Below are 12,096 nucleotides of genomic sequence, written 5' to 3' on the forward strand. Positions count from 1 at the left end.
TAATACTGCCCCCTATATACAAGAATATAACTACTATAATACTGCCCCCTATATACAAGAATATAACTACTATAATACTGCCCCTATATACAAGAATATAACTACTATAATACTGCTCCTATATACAAGAATATAACTACTATAATACTGACCCCTATATACAAGAATATAACTACTGTAATACTGCCCCTATATACAAGAATATAACTACTATAATACTACCCCTATATACAAGAATATAACTACTATAATACTGCCCCCTATATACAAGAATATAACTACTATAATACTGCTCATATATACAAGAATATAACTACTATAATACTGCTCATATATACAAGAATATAACTACTATAATACTGCCCCCTATATACAAGAATATAACTACTATAATACTACCCCTATATACAAGAATATAACTACTATAATACTGCCCCCTATATACAAGAATATAACTACTATAATACTGCCCCCTATATACAAGAATATAACTACTATAATACTGCTCATATATACAAGAATATAACTACTATAATACTGCCCCTATATACAAGAATATAACTACTATAATACTGCCCCCTATATACAAGAATATAACTACTATAAATACTGCTCCCTCTATACAAGAATATAACTACTATAATACTGCCCCCTATATACAAGAATATAACTACTATAATACTGCTCATATATACAAGAATATAACTACTATAATACTACCCCTATATACAAGAATATAACTACTATAATACTGCCCCTATATACAAGAATATAACTACTATAATACTGCTCCTATATACAAGAATATAACTACTATAATACTGACCCCTATATACAAGAATATAACTACTGTAATACTGACCCTATATACAAGAATATAACTACTATAATACTGCTCCTATATACAAGAATATAACTACTATAATCCTGCCCTATATACAAGAATATAACTACTATAATACTGCCCCATATATACAAGAATATAACTACTATAATACTGCCCCCTATATACAAGAATATAACTACTATAATACTGCCCCTATATACAAGAATATAACTACTATAATACTGCTCCTATATACAAGAATATAACTACTATAATACTGACCCCTATATACAAGAATATAACTACTGTAATACTGCCCCTATATACAAGAATATAACTACTATAATACTACCCCTATATACAAGAATATAACTACTATAATACTGCCCCCTATATACAAGAATATAACTACTATAATACTGCTCATATATACAAGAATATAACTACTATAATACTGCTCATATATACAAGAATATAACTACTATAATACTGCCCCCTATATACAAGAATATAACTACTATAATACTACCCCTATATACCACAATATAACTACTATAATACTGCCCCCTATATACAAGAATATAACTACTATAATACTGCCCCCTATATACAAGAATATAACTACTATAATACTGCTCATATATACAAGAATATAACTACTATAATACTACCCCTATATACAAGAATATAACTACTATAATACTGCCCCTATATACAAGAATATAACTACTATAATACTGCCCCTATATACAAGAATATAACTACTATAATACTGCCCCTATATACAAGAATATAACTACTATAATACTGCTCCTATATACAAGAATATAACTACTATAATACTGACCCCTATATACAAGAATATAACTACTGTAATACTGCCCCTATATACAAGAATATAACTACTATAATACTACCCCTATATACAAGAATATAACTACTAGAATACTGCCCCCTATATACAAGAATATAACTACTAGAATACTGCCCCTATATACAAGAATATAACTACTATAATCCTGCCCTATATACAAGAATAGAACTACTATAATACTGCCCCCTATATACAAGAATATAACTACTATAATACTGAGCCCTATATACAAGAATATAACTACTATAATACTGGTCATATATACAAGAATATAACTACTATAATACTGCTCCTATATACAAGAATATAACTACTATAATACTGTCCCTATATACAAGAATATAACTACTATAATACTGCTCCTATATACAAGAATATAACTACTATAATACTACCCCATATATACAAGAATATAACTACTATAATACTGCCCCCTATATACAAGAATATAACTACTATAATACTGCCCCTATATACAAGAATATAACTACTATAATACTGCTCCTATATACAAGAATATAACTAATATATTACTGCCCCTATATACAAGAATATAACTACTATAATACTGCTCCCTATATACAAGAATATAACTACTATAATACTGCCCCTATATACAAGAATATAACCACTATAATACTGCCCCCTATATACAAGAATATAACTACTATAATACTGCTCCTATATACAAGAATATAACTAATATATTACTGCCTCTATATACAAGAATATAACTACTATAATACTGCTCCTATATACAAGAATATAACTAATATAATACTGCCCCTATATACAAGAATATAACTAATATAATACTGCCTCTATATACAAGAATATAACTACTATAATACTGCTCCTATATACAAGAATATAATTACTATAATACTGCCCCTATATACAAGAATATAACTACTATAATACTGCTCCCTATATACAAGAATATAACTACTATAATACTGCCCCCTATATACAAGAATATAACTACTACAATACTGCCTCTATATACAAGAATATAACTACTATAATACTGCTCCTATATACAAGAATATAACTACTATAATACTGCTCCCTATATACAAGAATATAACTACTATAATACTGCCTCTTTATACAAGAATATAACTACTATAATACTGCCTCCTATATACAAGAATATAATTACTATAATACTGCCCCTATATACAAAAATATAACTACTATAATACTGCCTCTATATACAGGAATATAACTACTATAATACTGCCCCTATATACAAGAATATAACTACTATAATACTACCCCTATATACAAGAATATAACCACTATAATACTGCCCCATTATACAAGAATATAACTACTATAATACTGCCCCCTATATACAAGAATATAACTACTATAATACTGCTCCTATATACAAGAATATAACTACTATAATACTGCTCCTATATACAAGAATATAACTACTATAATACTGCCCCTATATTCAAGAATATAACTACTATAATACTGCCCCCTATATACAAGAATATAACTACTATAATACTGCCTCCTATATACAAGAATATAACTACTATAATACTGCCCCCTATATACAAGAATATAACTACTATAATACTGCCCCCTATATACAAGAATATAACTACTATAATACTGCCTCCTATATACAAGAATATAATTACTATAATACTGCCCCTATATACAAAAATATAACTACTATAATACTGCCTCTATATACAGGAATATAACTACTATAATACTGCCCCTATATACAAGAATATAACTACTATAATACTACCCCTATATACAAGAATATAACCACTATAATAGTGCCCCATTATACAAGAATATAACTACTATAATACTGCCCCCTATATACAAGAATATAACTACTATAATACTGCTCCTATATACAAGAATATAACTACTATAATACTGCTCCTATATACAAGAATATAACTACTATAATACTGCCCCTATATTCAAGAATATAACTACTATAATACTGCCCCCTATATACAAGAATATAACTACTATAATACTGCCTCCTATATACAAGAATATAACTACTATAATACTGCCCCCTATATACAAGAATATAACTACTATAATACTGCCTCCTATATACAAGAATATAATTACTATAATACTGCCCCTATATACAAAAATATAACTACTATAATACTGCCTCTATATACAGGAATATAACTACTATAATACTGCCCCTATATACAAGAATATAACTACTATAATACTGCCCCCTATATACAAGAATATAACTACTATAATACTGCTCGTATATACAAGAATATAACTACTATAATACTGCTCCTATATACAAGAATATAACTACTATAATACTGCCCCCTATATACAAGAATATATCTACTATAATACTGCCCCTATATACAAGAATATAACTACTATAATACTGCTCCTATATACAAGAATATAACTACTATAATACTGCTCCTATATACAAGAATATAACTACTATAATACTGCTCCTATATACAAGAATATAACTACTATAATACTGCTCCCTATATACAAGAATATAACTACTATAATACTGCCTCCTATATACAAGAATATAACTACTATAATACTGCCCCCTATATACAAGAATATAACTACTATAATACTGCCCCCTATATACAAGAATATAACTACTATAATACTGCCCCCTATATACAAGAATATAACTACTATAATACTGCTCCTATATTCAAGAATATAACTACTATAATACTGCCCCTATATACAAGAATATAACTACTATAATACTGCCCCCTATATACAAGAATATAACTACTATAATACTGCCCCTATATACAAGAATATAACTACTATAATACTGCCCCTATATACAAGAATATAACTACTATAATACTGCTCCTATATACAGGAATATAACTACTATTATACTGCCCGCTATATACAAGAATATAACTACTATAATACTGCCCCTATATACAAGAATATAACTACTATAATACTGCTCCTATATACAAGAATATAACTACTATAATACTGCCCCTATATACAAGAATATAACTACTATAATACTGCTCCTATACACAAGAATATAACTACTATAATACTACCCCTATATACAAGAATATAACTACTATAATACTGCCCCCTATATACAAGAATATAACTACTATAATACTGCCCCCTATATACAAGAATATAACTACTATAATACTGCCCCCTATATACAAGAATATAAATACTATAATACTGCCCCCCTATATACAAGAATATAACTACTATAATACTGCCCCCAATATACAAGAATATAACTACTATAATACTGCTCCTATATACAAGAATATAACTACTATAATACTGCCCCTATATACAAGAATATAACTACTATAATACTGCTCCTATATACAAGAATATAACTACTATAATACTGCCCCTATATACAAGAATATAACTACTATAATACTGCTCCTATATACAAGAATATAACTACTATAATACTGCTCCCTATATACAAGAATATAACTACTATAATACTGCTCCTATATACAAGAATATAACTACTATAATACTGCCCCCTATATACAAGAATATAACTACTATAATACTGCTCCTATATACAAGAATATAACTACTATAATACTGCCCCTATATACAAGAATATAACTACTATAATACTGCTCCTATACACAAGAATATAACTACTATAATACTACCCCTATATACAAGAATATAACTACTATAATACTGCCCCCTATATACAAGAATATAACTACTATAATACTGCCCCCTATATACAAGAATATAACTACTATAATACTGCCCCCTATATACAAGAATATAAATACTATAATACTGCCCCCCTATATACAAGAATATAACTACTATAATACTGCCCCCAATATACAAGAATATAACTACTATAATACTGCTCCTATATACAAGAATATAACTACTATAATACTGCCCCTATATACAAGAATATAACTACTATAATACTGCTCCTATATACAAGAATATAACTACTATAATACTGCCCCTATATACAAGAATATAACTACTATAATACTGCTCCTATATACAAGAATATAACTACTATAATACTGCTCCCTATATACAAGAATATAACTACTATAATACTGCCCCCTATATACAAGAATATAACTACTATAATACTGCCCCCTATATACAAGAATATAACTACTATAATACTGCCCCTATATACAAGAATATAACTACTATAATACTGCTCCTATATACAATAATATAACTACTATAATACTGCCCCCTATATACAAGAATATGACTACTATAATACTATCCCCTATATACAAGAATATAACTACTATAATACTGCTCCTATATACAAGAATATAACTACTATAATACTGCTCCTATATACAATAATATAACTACTATAATACTGCCCCCTATATACAAGAATATGACTACTATAATACTATCCCCTATATACAAGAATATAACTACTATAATACTGCTCCTATATACAAGAATATAACTACTATAATACTGCTCCTATATACAAGAATATAACTACTATAATATTGCTTCCATCCCTGGAGTTTTCTTTCTTTTTGTTTTTCCAAAATTTTGTTAACAAAAACGAAATAAATTCACTGTTAATTTTACTTAAATGTAAAATTTTATTTAAACAGGTGAAAGAAATAAGACCCCCTTTCAGTAGAGTATAGAGATTATAAGTCCCCGGGGAGATTCTCTGGAAAGAGAATTTGTCGGTTTAATGCGTCAGATGAAAACCGTAAATGACGAGCGAGCAGGTAAACAAAAAGTTATTAGCGCTGACCCCGTTCCCTCAATCAGACGCTCGCAGCACCCAGAGAGATCTGCCGTTTATTAGGCTGAAATAATAGTTTGGGGAGCGACGGCGCCAAAAGTTCATTATAGGGAGACAAAGACTTATGTATAATCAATGCTACAAAGCCGTTATTATTGACTTTAAATGAAATGCGTGGCACGTTTGTTCTGACTGATACCGAGAGCTGGAAATCTGGAATATTTTTTTTTCAACAATAAAGGATTAGCAGTATCAGGATAATGGACGCCGAGCTTGGGGGCTTAGACGCCGTTATCTTAAATTAATACCGTTCACTTCTTTGTTACAAAGTTTTTTCTCGTAATTTCGATAATAACGACCTGAAGTGTTTTAAAGGTGACATTTTCCAGGCCAATGAATGAACTGATGGAGCGAGCAAGACGTGTGATCTGCGACGCAGGAGCGCAAACCTGGAGTTCAGAAGCGGTCACCATAGGGGGTAGAGCAGCCATCATTTATACATTGGGAATATTTAACTGTGAGCTATTCCATATATTACTGCACAACCAGCCTATATACATTGTGATCAGACATGAGATCCACACATCTTATATACAGTAACAGCTATTCATCTATTACTACTGACAACCAGCCTGTATATCATGTGTGAGAGGTTGTCACAGCCCCGCCCCCTGTTACTGACATCACTGATATATAATATAATTACACTGTGATCAGACATGAGATCCACACATCTTATATACAGTGACAGCTATTCATCTATTACTACTGACAACCAGCCTGTATATCATGTGTGAGAGGTTGTCACTGCCCCGCCCCCTGTTACTGACATCACTGATATATAATATAATTACATGTGATCAGACATGAGATACACACATCTTATATACAGTCACAGCTATTCATCTATTACTACTGACAACCAGCCTGTATATCATGTGTGAGAGGTTGTCACAGCTCCGCCCCCTGTTACTGAGATCACTGATATATAATATAATTACACTGTGATCATACATGAGATCCACACATCTTATATACAGTAACAGCTATTCATCTATTACTACTGACAACCAGCCTGTATATCATGTGTGAGGTTGTCACAGCCCCGCCCCCTGTTACTGACATCACTGATATATAATATAATTACACTGTGATCAGACATGAGATCCACACATCTTATATACAGTAACAGCTATTCATCTATTACTACTGACAACCAGCCTGTATATCATGTGTGAGAGGTTGTCACAGCCCCGCCCCCTGTTACTGACATCACTGATATATAATATAATTACACTGTGATCAGACATGAGATCCACACATCTTATATACAGTAACAGCTATTCATCTATTACTACTGACAACCAGCCTGTATATCATGTGTGAGAGGTTGTCACAGCCCCACCCCCTGTTACTGACATCACTGATGTATAATATAATTACATGTGATCAGACATGAGATCCACACATCTTATATACAGTCACAGCTATTCATCTATTACTACTGACAACCAGCCTGTATATCATGTGTGAGAGGTTGTCACAGCTCCGCCCCCTGTTACTGAGATCACTGATATATAATATAATTACACTGTGATCATACATGAGATCCACACATCTTATATACAGTAACAGCTATTCATCTATTACTACTGACAACCAGCCTGTATATCATGTGTGAGGTTGTCACAGCCCCGCCCCCTGTTACTGACATCACTGATATATAATATAATTACACTGTGATCAGACATGAGATCCACACATCTTATATACAGTAACAGCTATTCATCTATTACTACTGACAACCAGCCTGTATATCATGTGTGAGAGGTTGTCACAGCCCCGCCCCCTGTTACTGACATCACTGATATATAATATAATTACACTGTGATCAGACATGAGATCCACACATCTTATATACAGTAACAGCTATTCATCTATTACTACTGACAACCAGCCTGTATATCATGTGTGAGAGGTTGTCACAGCCCCGCCCCCTGTTACTGACATCACTGATATATAATATAATTACACTGTGATCAGACATGAGATCCACACACCTTATATACAGTAACAGCTATTCATCTATTACTACTGACAACCAGCCTGTATATCATGTGTGAGAGGTTGTCACAGACCCGCCCCGTTACTGACATCACTGATATATAATATAATTACATGTGATCAGACATGAGATCCACACATCTTATATACAGTAACAGCTATTCATCTATTACTACTGACAACCAGCCTGTATATCATGTGTGAGAGGTTGTCACAGCCCCGCCCCCTGTTACTGACATCACTGATATATAATATAATTACACTGTGATCAGACATGAGATCCACACATCTTATATACAGTAACAGCTATTCATCTATTACTACTGACAACCAGCCTGTATATCATGTGTGAGAGGTTGTCACAGCCCCGCCCCCTGTTACTGACAGCACTGATATATAATATAATTACATTGTGATCAGACATGAGATCCACACATCTTATATACAGTAACAGCTATTCATCTATTACTACTGACAACCAGGCTCTATATCATGTGTGAGAGGTTGTCACAGCTCCGCCCCCTGTTACTGACATCACTGATATATAATATAATTACACTGTGATCAGACATGAGATCCACACACCTTATATACAGTAACAGCTATTCATCTATTACTACTGACAACCAGCCTGTATATCATGTGTGAGAGGTTGTCACAGACCCGCCCCGTTACTGACATCACTGATATATAATATAATTACATGTGATCAGACATGAGATCCACACATCTTATATACAGTAACAGCTATTCATCTATTACTACTGACAACCAGCCTGTATATCATGTGTGAGAGGTTGTCACAGCCCCGCCCCCTGTTACTGACATGACTGATATATAATATAATTACATGTGATCAGACATGAGATCCACACATCTTATATACAGTAACAGCTATTCATCTATTACTACTGACAACCAGCCTGTATATCATGTGTGAGAGGTTGTCACAGCCCCGCCCCCTGTTACTGACATCACTGATATATAATATAATTACACTGTGATCAGACATGAGATCCACACACCTTATATACAGTAACAGCTATTCATCTATTACTACTGACAACCAGCCTGTATATCATGTGTGAGAGGTTGTCACAGACCCGCCCCGTTACTGACATCACTGATATATAATATAATTACATGTGATCAGACATGAGATCCACACATCTTATATACAGTAACAGCTATTCATCTATTACTACTGACAACCAGCCTGTATATCATGTGTGAGAGGTTGTCACAGCCCCGCCCCCTGTTACTGACATCACTGATATATAATATAATTACACTGTGATCAGACATGAGATCCACACATCTTATATACAGTAACAGCTATTCATCTATTACTACTGACAACCAGCCTGTATATCATGTGTGAGAGGTTGTCACAGACCCGCCCCGTTACTGACATCACTGATATATAATATAATTACATGTGATCAGACATGAGATCCACACATCTTATATACAGTAACAGCTATTCATCTATTACTACTGACAACCAGCCTGTATATCATGTGTGAGAGGTTGTCACAGCCCCGCCCCCTGTTACTGACATGACTGATATATAATATAATTACATGTGATCAGACATGAGATCCACACATCTTATATACAGTAACAGCTATTCATCTATTACTACTGACAACCAGCCTGTATATCATGTGTGAGAGGTTGTCACAGCCCCGCCCCCTGTTACTGACATCACTGATATATAATATAATTACACTGTGATCAGACATGAGATCCACACACCTTATATACAGTAACAGCTATTCATCTATTACTACTGACAACCAGCCTGTATATCATGTGTGAGAGGTTGTCACAGACCCGCCCCGTTACTGACATCACTGATATATAATATAATTACATGTGATCAGACATGAGATCCACACATCTTATATACAGTAACAGCTATTCATCTATTACTACTGACAACCAGCCTGTATATCATGTGTGAGAGGTTGTCACAGCCCCGCCCCCTGTTACTGACATCACTGATATATAATATAATTACACTGTGATCAGACATGAGATCCACACATCTTATATACAGTAACAGCTATTCATCTATTACTACTGACAACCAGCCTGTATATCATGTGTGAGAGGTTGTCACAGCCCCACCCCCTGTTACTGACATCACTGATATATAATATAATTACATGTGATCAGACATGAGATCCACACATCTTATATACAGTCACAGCTATTCATCTATTACTACTGACAACCAGCCTGTATATCATGTGTGAGAGGTTGTCACAGCTCCGCCCCCTGTTACTGAGATCACTGATATATAATATAATTACACTGTGATCATACATGAGATCCACACATCTTATATACAGTAACAGCTATTCATCTATTACTACTGACAACCAGCCTGTATATCATGTGTGAGGTTGTCACAGCCCCGCCCCCTGTTACTGACATCACTGATATATAATATAATTACACTGTGATCAGACATGAGATCCACACATCTTATATACAGTAACAGCTATTCATCTATTACTACTGACAACCAGCCTGTATATCATGTGTGAGAGGTTGTCACAGCCCCGCCCCCTGTTACTGACATCACTGATATATAATATAATTACACTGTGATCAGACATGAGATCCACACATCTTATATACAGTAACAGCTATTCATCTATTACTACTGACAACCAGCCTGTATATCATGTGTGAGAGGTTGTCACAGCCCCGCCCCCTGTTACTGACATCACTGATATATAATATAATTACACTGTGATCAGACATGAGATCCACACACCTTATATACAGTAACAGCTATTCATCTATTACTACTGACAACCAGCCTGTATATCATGTGTGAGAGGTTGTCACAGACCCGCCCCGTTACTGACATCACTGATATATAATATAATTACATGTGATCAGACATGAGATCCACACATCTTATATACAGTAACAGCTATTCATCTATTACTACTGACAACCAGCCTGTATATCATGTGTGAGAGGTTGTCACAGCCCCGCCCCCTGTTACTGACATCACTGATATATAATATAATTACACTGTGATCAGACATGAGATCCACACATCTTATATACAGTAACAGCTATTCATCTATTACTACTGACAACCAGCCTGTATATCATGTGTGAGAGGTTGTCACAGCCCCGCCCCCTGTTACTGACAGCACTGATATATAATATTATTACATTGTGATCAGACATGAGATCCACACATCTTATATACAGTAACAGCTATTCATCTATTACTACTGACAACCAGGCTCTATATCATGTGTGAGAGGTTGTCACAGCTCCGCCCCCTGTTACTGACATCACTGATATATAATATAATTACACTGTGATCAGACATGAGATCCACACACCTTATATACAGTAACAGCTATTCATCTATTACTACTGACAACCAGCCTGTATATCATGTGTGAGAGGTTGTCACAGACCCGCCCCGTTACTGACATCACTGATATATAATATAATTACATGTGATCAGACATGAGATCCACACATCTTATATACAGTAACAGCTATTCA

This window comes from Rhinoderma darwinii, chromosome 9, assembly GCF_050947455.1.
Source record: "Rhinoderma darwinii isolate aRhiDar2 chromosome 9, aRhiDar2.hap1, whole genome shotgun sequence".
In the NCBI taxonomy this organism is placed as follows: Eukaryota; Metazoa; Chordata; class Amphibia; order Anura; family Rhinodermatidae; genus Rhinoderma; species Rhinoderma darwinii.